General features: G+C 35.1%; 1 long non-coding RNA gene across 2 annotated transcripts in view; it reads left to right on the forward strand.

Moving 5' to 3' along the window:
- The first annotated feature begins 4,347 nt into the window (after positions 1–4,347).
- LOC145691667 (uncharacterized) overlaps positions 4,348–16,578 on the forward strand; it is a 41,017-nt gene continuing 28,786 nt past the window's right edge. The window contains exons 1-3 of one of the 2 annotated variants that reach the window (XR_014132480.1): positions 4,384–4,425; positions 5,978–6,110; positions 6,714–6,971. This is a non-coding gene — a long non-coding RNA (uncharacterized LOC145691667). Of the gene's footprint in view, positions 4,426–5,977; positions 6,111–6,713; positions 6,972–16,578 lie in introns of those variants that run through there. The other variant, XR_014132479.1, reaches the window with a different exon arrangement.

Genomic DNA, 16,578 nt, shown 5'->3' on the forward strand with positions numbered 1-16,578 from the left:
CCATGACATTAGTAAGGGTGGGAGGGTGGGAATTATTTATATCTTACTACAACTAGAATCGAACCGATAACAAGCAATCTCCAACCAAGACATTAGTGAGGGTGGGAGGGTGGGAATTATTTATATCTTACTACAACTAGAATCGAACCGATAACAAGTAATCTCTAACCATGACATTAGTGAGGGTGGGAGGGTGGGAATTATTTATATCTTACTACAACTAGAATCGAACCGATAACAAGTAATCTCCAACCACGACATTAGTGAGGGTGGGAGGGTGGGAATTATTTATATCTTACTACAACTAGAAACGAACCGATAACAAGTAATCTCCAACCATGACATTAGTGAGGGTGGGAGGGTGGGAATTATTTATATCTTACTACAACTAGAATCGAACCGATAACAAGTAATCTCCAACCATGACATTAGTAAGGGTGGGAGGGTGGGAATTATTTATATCTTACTACAACTAGAATCGAACCGATAACAAGCAATCTCCAACCAAGACATTAGTGAGGGTGGGAGGGTGGGAATTATTTATATCTTACTACAACTAGAATCGAACCGATAACAAGTAATCTCTAACCATGACATTAGTGAGGGTGGGAGGGTGGGAATTATTTATATCTTACTACAACTAGAATCGAACCGATAACAAGTAATCTCTAACCATGACATTAGTGAGGGTGGGAGGGTGGGAATTATTTATATCTTACTACAACTAGAATCGAACCGATAACAAGTAATCTCCAACCATGACATTAGTGAGGGTGGGAGGGTGGGAATTATTTATATCTTACTACAACTAGAATCGAACCGATAACAAGTAATCTCCAACCATGACATTAGTGAGGGTGGGAGGGTGGGAATTATTTATATCTTACTACAACTAGAATCGAACCGATAACAAGTAATCTTCAACCATGACATTAGTAAGGGTGGGAGGGTGGGAATTATTTATATCTTACTACAACTAGAATCGAACCGATAACAAGTAATCTCCAACCATGACATTAGTGAGGGTGGGAGGGTGGGAATTATTTATATCTCACTACAACTAGAATCGAACCGATAACAAGTAATCTCCAACCATGACATTAGTAAGGGTGGGAGGGTGGGAATTATTTATATCTTACTACAACTAGAATCGAACCGATAACAATTAATCTCCAACCATGACATTAGTGAGGGTGGGAGGGTGGGAATTATTTATATCTTACTACAACTAGAATCGAACCGATAACAAGTAATCTCCAACCATGACATTAGTGAGGGTGGGAGGGTGGGAATTATTTATATCTTACTACAACTAGAATCGAACCGATAACAAGTAATCTCCAACCATGACATTAGTGAGGGTGGGAGGGTGGGAATTATTTATATCTTACTACAACTAGAATCGAACCGATAACAAGTAATCTCCAACCATGACATTAGTGAGGGTGGGAGGGTGGGAATTATTTATATCTTACTACAACTAGAATCGAACCGATAACAAGTAATCTCCAACCATGACATTAGTAAGGGTGGGAGGGTGGGAATTATTTATATCTTACTACAACTAGAATCGAACCGATAACAAGTAATCTCCAAGTAATCTTGATCAGCGTGTCCCAGATAGGTGGATAGGTCATGGTAGACCAATTGACTGGACGTCACGGCCTTCAGATTACATCTCAGTTAACTTCTTTCTGCGCGTGTTTGTGAAAGATAAGATGTTACCTCTCCTCTATTTGATAATGTTAATAAACTGAAAGATCGCATCACAACAGCCATCGTGGACGTTACCCCCGAAATGCTGGCAACTGTTTGGCAATAAATCGAATTTCGTTGGAATGTTTCTAGGATGACCGCAGGTGCACACATTGAGGAATAATGGATTTGTCTATAATATTTTCTATATAGGAGAATTGAAAACAAACTTGGAATAATTAAAAAAAAACACGTCCACTGTCCTAGTGAAAATAAAGTTGAATTCAGTTGTATCTACTACCGCCGCTATTCTCTTCATTTGTTTGTTTTTGCGAACCATGTGTGCATTTTGTAAACCCCCATTCTACTTTTTCTTGACACTCTTCTTCCAGTTGCTCACAAGTTATTAGAGAAAAAAGCCGAGTCAGCTACTGGTAAGTGGATAAATTCGTCAATATTATGGAAATAGAAAACTGGTTATTATCAAGTTACTACAAACACTTGTTGAAAATATCAGAAGATAAGACAGATGTGGTTTCTATTTTAAACTTGGGAGCTCTCTGCCATACACTCAATGTTACTGAATGTAGTTCAAGCGGTAGTACAACTATAAACATAAATTACCGGTACTCTCCTTCGTTCAGTATTTTCCATATACTGATATTAATTCTTGAAAAATTCAACACGCACATCGTGCTGAGATTTGTCCGTACGCATTAGTGCCTCAAGCAACTACACCTTATAGACATAAAGACGTAGACTCTTGTGCAAGGCTTTGTGCACTTTTATCGTGGTATTTCTAACTCTCTGGCCTCAGTAATCACTGATTTTATCAGACGCCTTGCAAACACCTTTAGTACCTTGTCCACATTAGTATCTTAAACAGATAAGCGGGCAGCCCACTGTTCATGGAGAACACTACCTATTTCTATAAATGACGTATGCTAGACCAAATACTTGGTCAGGACGGATGTTCGCTTCCACACTGTCCGAAAGCTTCATTGCACTTGGGCATTGGACTTCACTTCTATAAACCAGGATACTGAATATTTTCCTATGGCGTCCGTGTTATTCGTCAAATCTGCGTCACGTGGAAATTTAAAAGAAAATATGAACTATGACTTGAAAATCGTTTGTTATGTGAGTAAGACGCTCTAAACACCGAAGGGAATGAGAAAGTTGACGTAAATATAAAATTGTATTGGTGTTGAATCCAAAGATTTCGGAGTTACTGAGGTGAATAGTGACACTACCAATGCCATTTTAAGTCCAAGTTCAGCCTTATCTTCATGGAAAATAAGAAGGGGTGAAAAATAAATTGTGCAAAATAAAAGTGCTTAGCATCAAATCAATAATTTTCGAGGGCGTTAAGCTGAATGTTATCAGTACCTGTGATACAGTACATAAGCCCAAGTTTTGGAAGAAATGCATACGTCAGCTAGATCTGAAATTGACAGGGCCAACGAGCTGTTGTTATTTTTACTCAGTGGTGTATTTACGATTTTGTTTCGGGAGAGGCTTTGCTAACCTTCGAAGGGGGCTTTGCCTGAAATTGTGAAAATTCTGCAAGATATTTCATATACTTGACTAAAGTAAGTAAGATTTTAGGGGGGGCTTGAGCCCGGAAACCCCCCAAATACGCCACTGTTTATACTACGTAGTTTCTTATGTTTTGACAAGGAATTTTTTTCAAGTTTTGCTCTTTTTCTGTGATTTTCTCTGGACTAGGAGGCACCCAATTGAAGAAACCTTACGAAACTAGTTTTCATTTGTTACAGTGTACTATACCACGTATCGAAACAATGTTTCGAATAAAATTTACCTATTCTTCCTCGTAGAATCCGAGTCTGCATTAAGAACAATGAGTGTCTCTTGATTTGAGCTTTCGAAGTTGTTCTCCAAATCTCACTTCCAGGGAGGGGGGCAAGAGTGGGTTACTTTTATCACAGGTGAACCAATCACACTTCAAAATATTAATTTTCTTATTTTGAACATTTTTTCCTTGATTTTCATTTTCCCAGGTCTTTTGCAGTCCCAAGTTAAAAACTTTACCCTATTTTTGTTCAGACATAATTCAGTCTGTATCTTGGAAATGATTGATTCGACGAGAAAAGTGTAAGGAGCATTTTATAAACTGCAACTTTCCTCATAACTATTTTCTATGAAAGATTGATAATTTTTGAGATAATTCCATAAAAATATAATTCTCCCTCCTCCAACACCCCACAAAATACCCATGGCACAAACCAAGAGCACTTTTCAGAATATATTGAGGACATCAACATAAAGTTTTTTTTTTCGAAGTATTGCTTTCTTTCTTGTCTAATACATCTGGACTAATTGAAGTTGTTGATGGGTAAGGCGATGAAAAAACGAAATTGGAAACAAAACCTTCAATTGCTTCTACAATGCTTGACATTATTATAATTAATTTCAAACCAGATCCTATAATATCTGCCATTACGTGTTAGAGAGGGAAAATAATTATAAGTAATTCTTACTAATGCATAAACAATGAACCTTAATTCGTATCTATTCGAATGTAACTAATAAGTGCTTCCATTTGTCAAAGTTAACGGGTAAATTAATATATGAATCATTAGCAGTATATGAAGTGTTAACCTTTCAAGGGTAAATCACTGTTATAAGTATGGTTCATTTTGAAATTTAGTCATAAGTTGTATCTTCTCCAAGAAGAAAACAATTCTGGATTCAACCATGTTCGCAAAGGTAAGTATTTTCTTTCTAGATATAATATAATGAAATCAAATCTATCCATCTGCATACTTAAACATTTAAAAGAGTTAAGTAGCCCAATTCCAAAATGTCTCTTGTCCACTTCACAAAACACTCGGAAAATCAAGTTCCTTTATTTGGTTTTACCAATTTCACTCCTACACCTGAAAATAAGCAAAATAAGTTTTGTAAAATATAAACAATGAAATACCTGAACACATGAAATGAGATAAATGGTTCTGAAATTAAGTATTAACAAATTATAAAAAATAAAATAAGAAACATTCCAAAAGAAGTGGACGAGAGACGTTTCAGAACTGGATGACTCAGTTAATAATATTATATTATCCAAAGTACTTTCTGCGTTTAAACAGGGCACTTAACAAAGAAGTCACGTAAAGAAATTACCTGCTACGTAATTAATTCAACTGGTTTATTTTGAACAAACTAAAAATAATCTAATATAAATATACTTTATCAGAGATAATCTTACCTGTCATGAAAATGAGAATTAAATAGCAAAAATTGTTCCTGACTGGAGAATATGTTGGGTATGAAAATTCCCTAATTATAGTTATATCTAAAATAACTGTGGCTATGGAGAAGAATGTGGAAATAGACTAAATCTAAAACCGAATTAACTAGAAAACACAAGTAATTTTTATTAAAAATGGAATTCTATAGAAGTTTTCTCTATAGAGGGAGAGAAAGGGAACTTTACATTAAAGTAAACAATGCTAAGAGGACCCTTATTATGGGAAAGAATATGAAAAACAAGGGGGAACAAAGTGCAATATAGGCAATTGAAATATGACGTACTTTTAACTGAAGACTATCGTGCATACAAAATACTTGATTAGATACAAGATCTGTCCCAAACGTGGAAAGATGCTTATTTTATTGATAACAATGTAAATACTCTAGTAAATCTGCAAATTTTATAAAGTTATGTATTACAGTACCCACAATCAATAGATTATTGTTTTCATCTTAATCAGGCGCCGTCAAGATGTATTAACTCAAAACGTATCAACTCTACAAACTGACTAACATTTTTACAATGTATTCAAAGTATTCAATACGTCAAGCAATCAAACTCAATTCATGTGTATTACGGAAAAGAACTTACCTTCTCTTTATATTCTTTTCTAAGATAACACTTTTTTAAAACACTGTTAAGCAACACTTCCTAATACAGAGTAATATTGTGTGCTGAAAAGTAAATGAAAAATGTCAGTAACTTTTGACATCCTCAAAACTGAAAAATTAGATTAAATTGTAGAAATATTTTTTAAGTAAATTTACAAAGTAATTTTAGATTAAGAACGCATAATTCGGAAGCAGAAGGTAATTACAAAAAATACACTTCTAATTACTAACATGTTAATAACTCAATGATAAATTATTTGCAATACCTGCAAACATTTTTATGAGTTATTAAACGCTAAGTTTTCTGAAATTTTTAAAGATAATTTGTGACCTCATACAACTTAGAATAACAATATTAAATAACAAAAATAATAATATTAATTCTTATTATTTTCAGGTTTTCATTTTCCTTGCTCTAGTCGTTTGTGTTGCTTTGGCTATTCCCAGGCCCATACCTATACCATATCCTCAGAGAATTCCTTTGCAACAACAGAGAGGAGAAAATATGCAAACAGCTAACATGATGTGGGGTGAGTACTTACTTCAGATACCCAGTCGTATTTGCGTATATTTCACTTGATTTGAAGATTACTGTACATAAAATAATAATAAATTATAGGTAGCTGTGCATATATTAAACGTACTCAGTGTAAAATCATAAGTGAAAAATTAAGTTGACTATTATTTTGAGCATAATTGGCAGACATTCAAATAAATAAAATTATTCTTGGATCGAAATTAATAATCATATGAGGTGCTTTGAATATTAAGAGTAAACTCAACTAATCTTATGTGCAATTGAACGCTCAGAAATTACATTTGGGACATTCAAGAAGTGTTCGCTGGCAGCCAGTCCTAGTACCTTTGTGTGTATATATTGTATAGGTCGTTCGTCTTTCAATTAGATAATAAAGTTTCTTCCTCTTAAATTGACAATTATTTTGACTGTTCAAAGTGCATTTTCAGGAAACAAGCCTTTATTGCCTTTGGTCTTACTATCATGAACATCTCATATCAATATAAAAATCTAATTAATATTTAACCTCTTGGAATCAAAAAATACTCATTTTTATATTATTAATTTATTATTATAGGTGCATACATTAATTATAATTACTCCTATTTTATTGTAGGGTTTCCATGGTTCTGGGGTTAACTGACTAAACATTATATTCAATGGCTACGGAATATGGGATTGCTATCGGAACAAACTAAACACAATCTCCATACCAAAAGAAACTGAACAAACAATAAATAATTTTAGTATTATAGTTTGTACAAAATTAATGCTTTTGTTTAAGAGCATGTTAAGCAGTAAATAAAACAATAAAGAGTTTTGCAAGAAATTTGTTTTTGATTTGAACATGCTGAACATTATATATATTGTTGGAACCAGTGTTTTATCTGCTATTAAACGTGTTTAAATAAGTTTTGCTTTACTTTCTTGTACATTGAAAGCCTACTCTGTATGCTAAACTTCGAATTTATCAAAGGAATATTAGAATTTCTTTATTTCATTTTTAAAAAAGAATGAAATGAAATTTCAAGCATAACATCACTAGATACCGTCGTCAACTCCAAGCGAGTGGTAAATGAAAGTAAAAGATGATGCATTGAATAAAGTGGAATTGAAGGGAAAGAAGAAGAAAGATAATATACCACAAAACCTACAAACACGATAATCTACGAAAAGATATTAAGAGAAGACTATTTTGTTTAAAGATGTCTAAAGAGTCTTCTTTTACTGAAGACTATCTACACTTATAATTAAATGTTATGCAAAAATAGATTCTTTATTTTTCTAAGATTTTTCTAATAGATTCTTTATTATACTATATGAAAGAGTGGAAATGACTTTCTCTTCATCGTCCAAATTTTATTAGTATAGACGGAAATATAAAAGTTAGACAGAATCCTCCTTTTTTCTTGAAGATAACACATGAGACAAGCTGTTTTGAAATACCTATCATAATGGGCAGGGACGGATCCAGAAGGGACTTCTGGGGGGCGGTGGGTTGTAATATTACTACTTACAGCTACTTTTAAGAGCTCGAAACTCTGGAATGCGTTTTATTTATATATAAAATAAGAAATATTCATCTTATGAGTGGGGCGATCACCTCGATCGAACCCCCCTCGATCCGCCCCTGATAAAGGGAAAGAAGAGTTCACAGTTTCTAAAGAGATATGAGTAATTCGGGATGGTACCGAGACCTGAGACGGACTTTTATATACCTAGACGAGACCGAGACTGAGACGAATTTTTATATACCGAGAGCAAGATCGAGATCGAGACAGGCCTCTATAAATCGAGGCAAGACCGAGACGAGACTTGATAATGGTTGATTTTATTATATTATCTGTACCTCAGAGATAAACTAAAAAATGTCATAATTTCGTAATTTTACCGGAGAAACGAAAAACTGGTACTAGGTAAGGTAGGGTAAAATGGACCCAAAATTTAACGAAAGTCGTACAGCGAAAAAATATTTTTGTCTATTCAATCGTTCATGTTGCAGCATAACTAGGAAAATTAATACAAAAGAAAACTAGAAAGTTAAGAATTACTTGTTTTGGTGAGAGAGAGAAAATAGATACAGGTAGCTCGAATTACCTATATAATTATATAATGTGTATGTCCATGTTTCGCAAGTAATGTTCAATCAATATAAAATTTCAACGTAGTGAACGCATGACTAGTTTTTTCGAATAAAGATCAGATGCACCGCTGAAAGCTCAGGAATAAACTTGATCTATGTTATGAGCTCCTTCGTGGATAAGCGGATAGCAACGCGCCTTTGGAGTGGGAGATCCGAGTTCGATTTCCGGCCGGAGCTCATGTGATTCGGATTCCACGTTAATAAGTAATCCCCGTCTGATATAGCCTCGCTGCTGAATGGGTCGTTAAACTCAAATTCAAATCAACTTTACTTAATCTATATTACGGCACTGGATATATGCTGAATGTAATGCATTACGACCTTATGAACTTATATAAGAAACAGAATGTACTTAAAATGAGACATGAACTATGCGAAACATCGGACGTTGAATCTGTGATCCAAACCGATACCACACATAATAAAGATTATTGTCGTAGCGCCAACCACAAGGTTCAAAAATTTCGTGTTATAAAGTGTCAATCAAACACGGAGATGTGAAACAGTGATCAATTTGAAACAAAATATATTGTAGTAATAATTTACCCTATTTGTTAAGATAATGAACGTTATATTCTGGTTTTAAAATGACAGCCAAAGCAAAATTTATTGGATAATAAATGAGAAATTTTAAAATTTCAATTTCGGTACAAATAAATACATTCGTGCTGATATATGTTGCGTTATCCGTTAGGAGGTATTGAACAATTCTGATTCAAATGAAGAAAATAAACTACTGTGTAGTACTGGACTTAATATAATAGAGTTTAATTGTATAGACAGTACTGAGGCTGAATGAGACAAAGTGTATTGCTGAAAGCGAAATATGGATTGTTATTAGGGTTTTATCCCAGGTATGATATTCCCACTGATAACTGAACCTGGAACACACGCATGGAAAACATTAGCGATAGCAAATTAGCTATGAAGAAGTACACCATACCATAATTCAAATAAAAAATGAAAGCAAAAAATAAGAAGCGGAAATGACAAACTGTACGATAATAATAATTTCAAATTTTTATTTCAAACTATTTATTTTGAGACTTTCGAAACGAGACGGAGTCCGAGATCGAGACAAGCATCAGTTGACCGAGACGGCAATTTTTGACTCGATACGAGATTGAGACCGAGACCGCTATTTATCAACCGAGACGAGACCGAGACTGTACAAAGTCTCGTCTCTTCTCGATACTATCCCTCTCACTATTTCGTGAAGCTAGATAGTTAAAACGTGAAACATAAACTCTTAATTGCAAGTAATGCAAAGTGTGGTTCAGCTTTTCGGTAATTCCTAGCATAAGAGGGAAAGAAGGTGACATTTTTATAATATTCAAATTTCACTTTGTTTATTCAGAAGGTGATACATGTAAAGATTCTATTAAGCTGGAGGTGTGAACTTCGATATATAAACTCTTAATTTAAAATAAAGAATCTCATTTTTCAGCGTTTTCGAAGATTCTGCTATAGAGAAGTGGAAAAGAGCTCATTTCTATTAATATTCATATTTCTCTTTCTGTGTTCAGAAAATGACAATTGTGAGGATTCAGGAAGAGTAAAATTTAAAGTACAAACTCTTGTCTGAAAATAGGGGATTAGAAGTTTTATCGTTTCGAAAAGTATCTTCCTAAGCGAGTATATCTCTATAATATTAAGATTGTTTCTTTTACCATTATTCAGTGAGTTACAAATGTAAGAATTCTCGTAAATCGGAGGAGATAATTTCTATATATAAACTCTTAATTAAGAAAGGAATACATGTTTTAGTGTTTTCCTGAACGTGAAAAAAAGACAATTTCTATAATATTATATTCAAATTTGCGATTTTATATTTATTATAACTTAGTTCCCTTAGACACATGCTGCTCGTGTGATGAAGTGGAACTTATGGTAGCCTATCCGTCTACATTTTTACTTCTTAATCCTAATTGAATGATAATTTAATAGATTCAACTTTGTAATTTAATGTTTATTTTTCAATAGTGAAACAATGTAAGACAGAGTTTATTGTTTAAAATCAAACCTTAACCTCAAACGAAGTTAATATACAAGTAGGTGTGTTTGAAGGGATCGCAAAGAACTGTATAGTTTAGAACGTTTACCAAACATTTTAAGTGTGATCAAATCTAGAAGGTTAAAGTGAAAATCCCATGTAGAAAAAAGTGAAAGGAATAAGGAACACTTTAAAAATTTTAACTGGAAATCGAATCCGAAAATAGTCATTAGGAATGTACAGATGGGAGGACAATATCAGGATGGATCTAGCTGAATAAGAAATACAAAATAGAAACTGGATCCAGTTGATTAAGGACAGAATTCAACGGAGAGCTTTTGTGGACGCGACATTGAACGTCCAGGTTTCATAGGTCATGGAGTTAGTTCGAAATAAATACTAAAGTCCAGAACGAATGAATATAAGAACAAATAATTTTATTCTTATTCTCATAATTAATTTTTGGATTTGAAAACTTTGTTGAAAATTGAATAATATACACTGCTCCACAAAACTTAAGCAACTCGAAGAAAGTGGCAGAAAATAAAACGACACCATCACTGCACCAAGTATAATGAACAAACCGACGTTCTAGATGCACAATGCAACACAACTGAAGACGAACAATACAGTTAGGATGTACAGAGTGACCAAAAAGTTCAGCACAACAATACCTCAACAGGTGAAGCTGGATTGTGCGAGGGCATAGGCAGTCAATATGGCCTCCATGCTCGTATGTGACCACCACGAACAGCTATACAGGCACGACATCTGGCCTCCATGCTGCAAATCAGAATGTTGATCAACTCTTGTGGCAGATGTTGCCACTCCTTGAGGAGAGCTGCTCCCAGGTCAGGGAGAGTGCGTGGTGGTGGACTGTACTGCGCTATTCGCCGTCCAAGAGCATCCAACACATGCTTGATGGGATTCAAGTCCAGAGAATATGCAGGCTATGCAATACGCGTAATGTCTTCACTCTCCAGATAGTCGGAAACAAGATGTGCACGGTGTGGGCGGGCATTGTCATCCATGAACAGGAAGCCTGGGCCAAATGCTCCGCGGAAATTGCGCACATGTGCATTCAGAATTTCATCCCGGTACCGTTGTGCTGTTAAAGTGCCATATTGCACAATATGGAGGTCCATTTTCCCATTCAGCATAATTCCACCCCACACCATAATGGAACCACCGTCATAGGAAGGCCGTTCAGCAATGAAGTTTGAATGATAGCGTGTTCCTGGCTCTCTCCACACTAAAGTCCGACCAGAATCATACGACAAACTGAATCTCGACTCATCGGAGAACATGACACGCGCCCACTGGTGTTCCCCCATGCAACATGTTCCTGACATCATGTGTAACGCGCACGTTTGTGCTCCACTTTCAATGGCGCACACAGCACAGGCCTTCCTGCATACAGTCCTGCTCTGTTGAGCCGACGACGAACAGTGTCACGACTCACGCGTTGTTCTGTAGCCTGAAACAACTCATTGGCCAGTTGAGAGCGTGACTCTTGACGGTTACGTTTGGCAGAAATTGTGAGAAATCCGTCATCGACGGCCGACGTCTTCTACGGACGGCCTCCTCCATGACGTCTACTGACTTCACCTCCATTTTGGAAGCGACTCCACAGCCTTGACACAACGCTTTTGTTCACGTTGAATTCCTGCGCCACTTCCACTTGCGATCGACCCAATTCCAACCGCCCAATTATTCGCCCGCGGTCAAAGTCACTCAAATGTCGTCTATCAGTCATTGCAAGGTGTGTACCCCACACAAGAACCACTAACACAATGCTTGGAGCCTCGGAGACTACTAGGCTGTGGTGTACGCCTCATGGCATAATTTGTTCACCGCGCTTGAAACGGTGCTGCTTATGCAATAGAACGTGTCCTCGCCTTGCCTGTGTGTCTCTGACGCGTCTCTGTCTATGTGCATGCCACTAACCATTGTTGAATGGGCTCCACACGTCGCTTATACCACGTTCTCTCGGGTTGCTTAAGTTTTGTGGAGCAGTGTATTTCTTTTTTAAAAAATAAGTACCAGAAAGATCGGATAACTTTAGTACATTTTCTTATTGTTTTGTGCCATTTTCCTTATAAAAGTGTGCCACTATGAGCACTTCCACAGAAACAATTAAAATGTGTCAATTGAATAATTGAAGCATACAAATGTTTCAATCGACATCCTCAAATCAAGTGAAACCCTTTAACAGAATTAGAAAGAAAAGGAATAACGTAGATTTCAAAATAGACCATAGATCCCCAAAGTAGCCAGGCGGAGACGTGTGCTCAACCGGGTCTGACTTAGTAATTGAAATCAATACCACGTGAGCGAAAGCCTCATTGTAACTGTTGAGTAGAAAACTCAGCATGAATGCAAAGCCCTACTCAGGTTGGTAACCACGAGTTCTATTATCCATTCAGCCTTTTCTCTAAACGGAGATGAACAATATTCGTATCCTTCCGCTATTCAATAGTATAATTGGCTAGTGATGCATTATTTCCCCTCCCGCACAGGGCGAGCAAATTTTACGTGTGAAAATTTGACAATCCTGATCCCTACGGAGTACTTGCATCAGAACGAAGAAAATGGAGCTATACATTGGTATTGGCGTCATTATCACAGCACATGCTTAAATGCAATGTTTCTGTGATTTTTTTAAAGAGAAACTGGATTGCAATATTACGAAATAATTTGTCTTGTATTTTTATATTATGATTATGTCATAGGTTTGTATTTTTTTTTTTTCATAGTAAAAGTTTTAATTAAAAGCACAGAACTATTTTACAAGGACATACAAGCATTGGTAGGCCGACAGCCAGACTTCTTCAGATCCAGGATCGATTCTCGGTGGGAGAGCACAAAAAATGCATTTCAAAATCATCTTCATTTTCAATAATTATCCGTCACCTATAGCCTAAAGGATATAAAGGGAATGTTAAAGTTTAAAACAACACCATACCAAACGTTATTTTTCTATTAAATTTTCATTTATTTCCAAGTTATTTTAATATCATTTGTGTATCATTGAAGACTTTTAAACTTAATTTATGATATTCTCCAAGATTCCATTACTACATTTTATTAATACTTTTCTTTGTACATGTTATTGAAATTCTGAGGGGTTTACTAAACCATCTCGTGAGATCTTTGACAGTACACAAACGTCCGCTAAATCCATGCTTGTAGCTGTTAAAGCAGTTGCAACGCTTGTTATAATTTACGTTAAATATATATGAAGTTTTTTCTATCAATTGCATAGTTTAACTCTATCTTGAAAAAAAAGAGTCAAATATTGCTATCTTGAAAAATAAGACAGGAAAAAATATTGCTCCATGTGCAAACAGTATCAGCTTTCCCCTATGTGAGCAATGGATAACCCATTTTTATATAAAAATTTTCTAACTCATCCCTAACTATCGTAGAGACATGATTGATACACCATTGTCTTTGACTGAAACCAATCTTTCAAACGTTACCACTCACATGTCTCTAGCATGCACCGTAGTGGGGAAAATTTGCGAAAAAGGGAAGTTTTTGTCAAAAAATTCCCTTTACCCGATTTTGGCCCCTCCACTATGGTACATGCTAGACACATGCGAGTGGTTCCTTTTGAAAGACTGGTTCATGCCAAAGAAAACGAGGAACGTATCATGACTTTAGGATAATTATTGATAATACTGTAGATACTTTACTAAAGTAATTGACTAAAAATGTGTAAAAAATGAAAAAAATAAAGAAATCGAGATTTCTTTGACACACGTCTGTTGACTCTAGCAACATGAATCATACCTCATTTTTTTTTTTTAGCGTAAGACACCCTTTCAAATGGTACCACTCAAATGCCGTTATCGTGTAAATGTGAAGAGAAAAATGGGAGAAGGGAATATTTTTCTTTTAAAAAATCTCCTTTTTATCATTTTGGACGAGATTTTCCCTCTTCTGGTACACGATAGGGAACACCAGTTTGTGATGCATTTCGAAAGCCGGTCTTATAACGAAACCAACGAGGTACAAACCATGATTCTAGGTTAAATAGTAATGTGTCAGGGAGTTTTTGAAAAACCTTTTCAAATATACCCTTTTTTAAAAACCCATAGTCCATGTTTGTGACGTCACAGCCCCCAGATAGAGCACCGAGGCTGCAAAATTCCAATAAAATATGTTCTACGATTCTTCCATATTTGAACGAAAGCAAAAAACCCGGTCTAAAGAACTTTACTAGAGACTTATAAAGCAAATTTCGAAGGTCGACGCCATGGCACAGGTGTTGTGCCATCATAATTTAAAAGGTTTAATTGTGCGATAGGAGTATCCTACAGAAGTATCCACCAATGTGTCAGAATATTTGATAGGACCAATGAATTTAATTAGTGATTCCAACTAATAAATGTAAATTGTTATTTCTCTAACATTTCTCAAATAAAAAGTTAATAATGCAACATTTTCAAAACTTTACGCAATCCTATGGGGAACCTTACGAATTATTTTTGTTTCGTTGTAAATGAAGAATAACTGAACAGCAATCTATAAGTAGTACTAGTGTGTATTCATTGAGACAGAGTACACCCGCAGCAGTGGTTATGATTTGGTGGAGAAGATTATTCAGGAACAAGTAAGAAACCCACATGTGCTGAAGAAGTGCTTCTGCATTTGCTATTTTTTTTTTTTTTGTTTGTTTGTTTAGTGTGCTACATTACGTAATTGTGTGTTCATTACATTCTGTAAACACACAGATGCCTTTGAACGCTATAAGACAATGGTTGAAACGCACGTGGTTTCAACAGGACAATGCTACAATACACACTACTGAGAACACAATACATTATTTAACAAGACGAATTATCTTTAAAAGGTAATGGCCATCACGATCTCCAGTTCATATCGCGTACACACTTCTTCTTATGGAGTTATCTAAAGGACTCTACCTGCATCACTCGTAGATATGGTATTTCGGAATTCAAAGACAATAGTTGTTGTTGTGCTGTTTATTAGTAACATTTCACATATAACATTGAAGAGCGTTCTAAACACCATGGTTTGCCATGTCCACTTGCGTCAAAAGCAAAAATAGCTTTCACTTATTGAAAGAAAAGGTAAAAAGTAAGATTGGTTTTTTCAACAACATGTACATCATATTAAAACAATGAGCAGTCGAACATTTATTAAACACAAGAATTTCTTTGTTGCCAGCATCGAACAATATAAAGGATGACTCGCTACTAATTAGGAATTAACATTACGATCTTCATTTTACAATTAAATGTAACTGACTATATGTAAATATATATATATATATATATATATATATATATATATATATATATATACAAAACCAATAGGGAAATTCGATTAATGTATAGAATTAGTTTTATCAACTTCATTTGAGACTACCATCTAGTGACTGACAAAAAATGAATTCAGTTTATAAATTTTGATAATATGTTCGTATTAATATTTGATTGAGACGAGTGAAGTGAGCGCCCGTGTGTGCGTGTAAGACTATACGTTTGTCTGTAATAACCACCACTACTTTTATAAACTTTATCCCATCTGAATAAAACGGTTTACAACACCCTTATACCTTCGGATATACAGTACCTCTATTTTGTTTTGAAATCAATCAACAATACTGATATAAAAGGGGTCAACGTTGATCCCATGTTGCATGTCTACATAATCAATCTAAAAAAAAAAATATTTCTTCAGTATTACGTTTGTAAATAATTCTCGGGAGTGTGTACATTTTTCAACTTCACGAGTACTTCTATTTTCTACTTTCGAGTATCAACAGGAGAGAAAAAAGTATCGTGATTGTGGGAAACGTCTATTTCGATGTATGTACACTAGCCTGAGTGCCACACCTTTCAACATATCTAGACTTTTACACTTAATAAGGTTTCTTTAAGATTTTCCTCAGAAAATTTCAAATTTTCTTGCTGTCTTCAAGTGTTCTCTGTGACAAATTACGTTCACTGTTATTTTGAGCTCAATAAGTAGATACTCAGGTTAACATTATTCCTTGATAGAACTTAATCATCATATGAGGTGTTCTGGATCTCAATAAAAATTACGTGGAATCTGCACGCTCGGAAATTACATTTGAAGTGTTCAGGAACTAACACCAAAGTGTCCTTTGTCACGTAGTCCTTGTTCCTACATGCATGGATTAAAAATGTCGTTCCTCTTTCTCCTAGAAAATGCAGATTCTTCATAATAAATGGACAATTATTTTGACCATTCATAGATCATTTTCAAGAAACAAGTCTTTGCTGCTTTTGGTCTTGCTATCAGCAATGTCTCAAATCAACATGAATATCTTAATCAATATATAGCCGCTTG

This window comes from Thermobia domestica, chromosome 8, assembly GCF_964235325.1.
Source record: "Thermobia domestica chromosome 8, izTheDome1.hap1.1, whole genome shotgun sequence".
NCBI lineage: Eukaryota > Metazoa > Arthropoda > Insecta > Zygentoma > Lepismatidae > Thermobia > Thermobia domestica.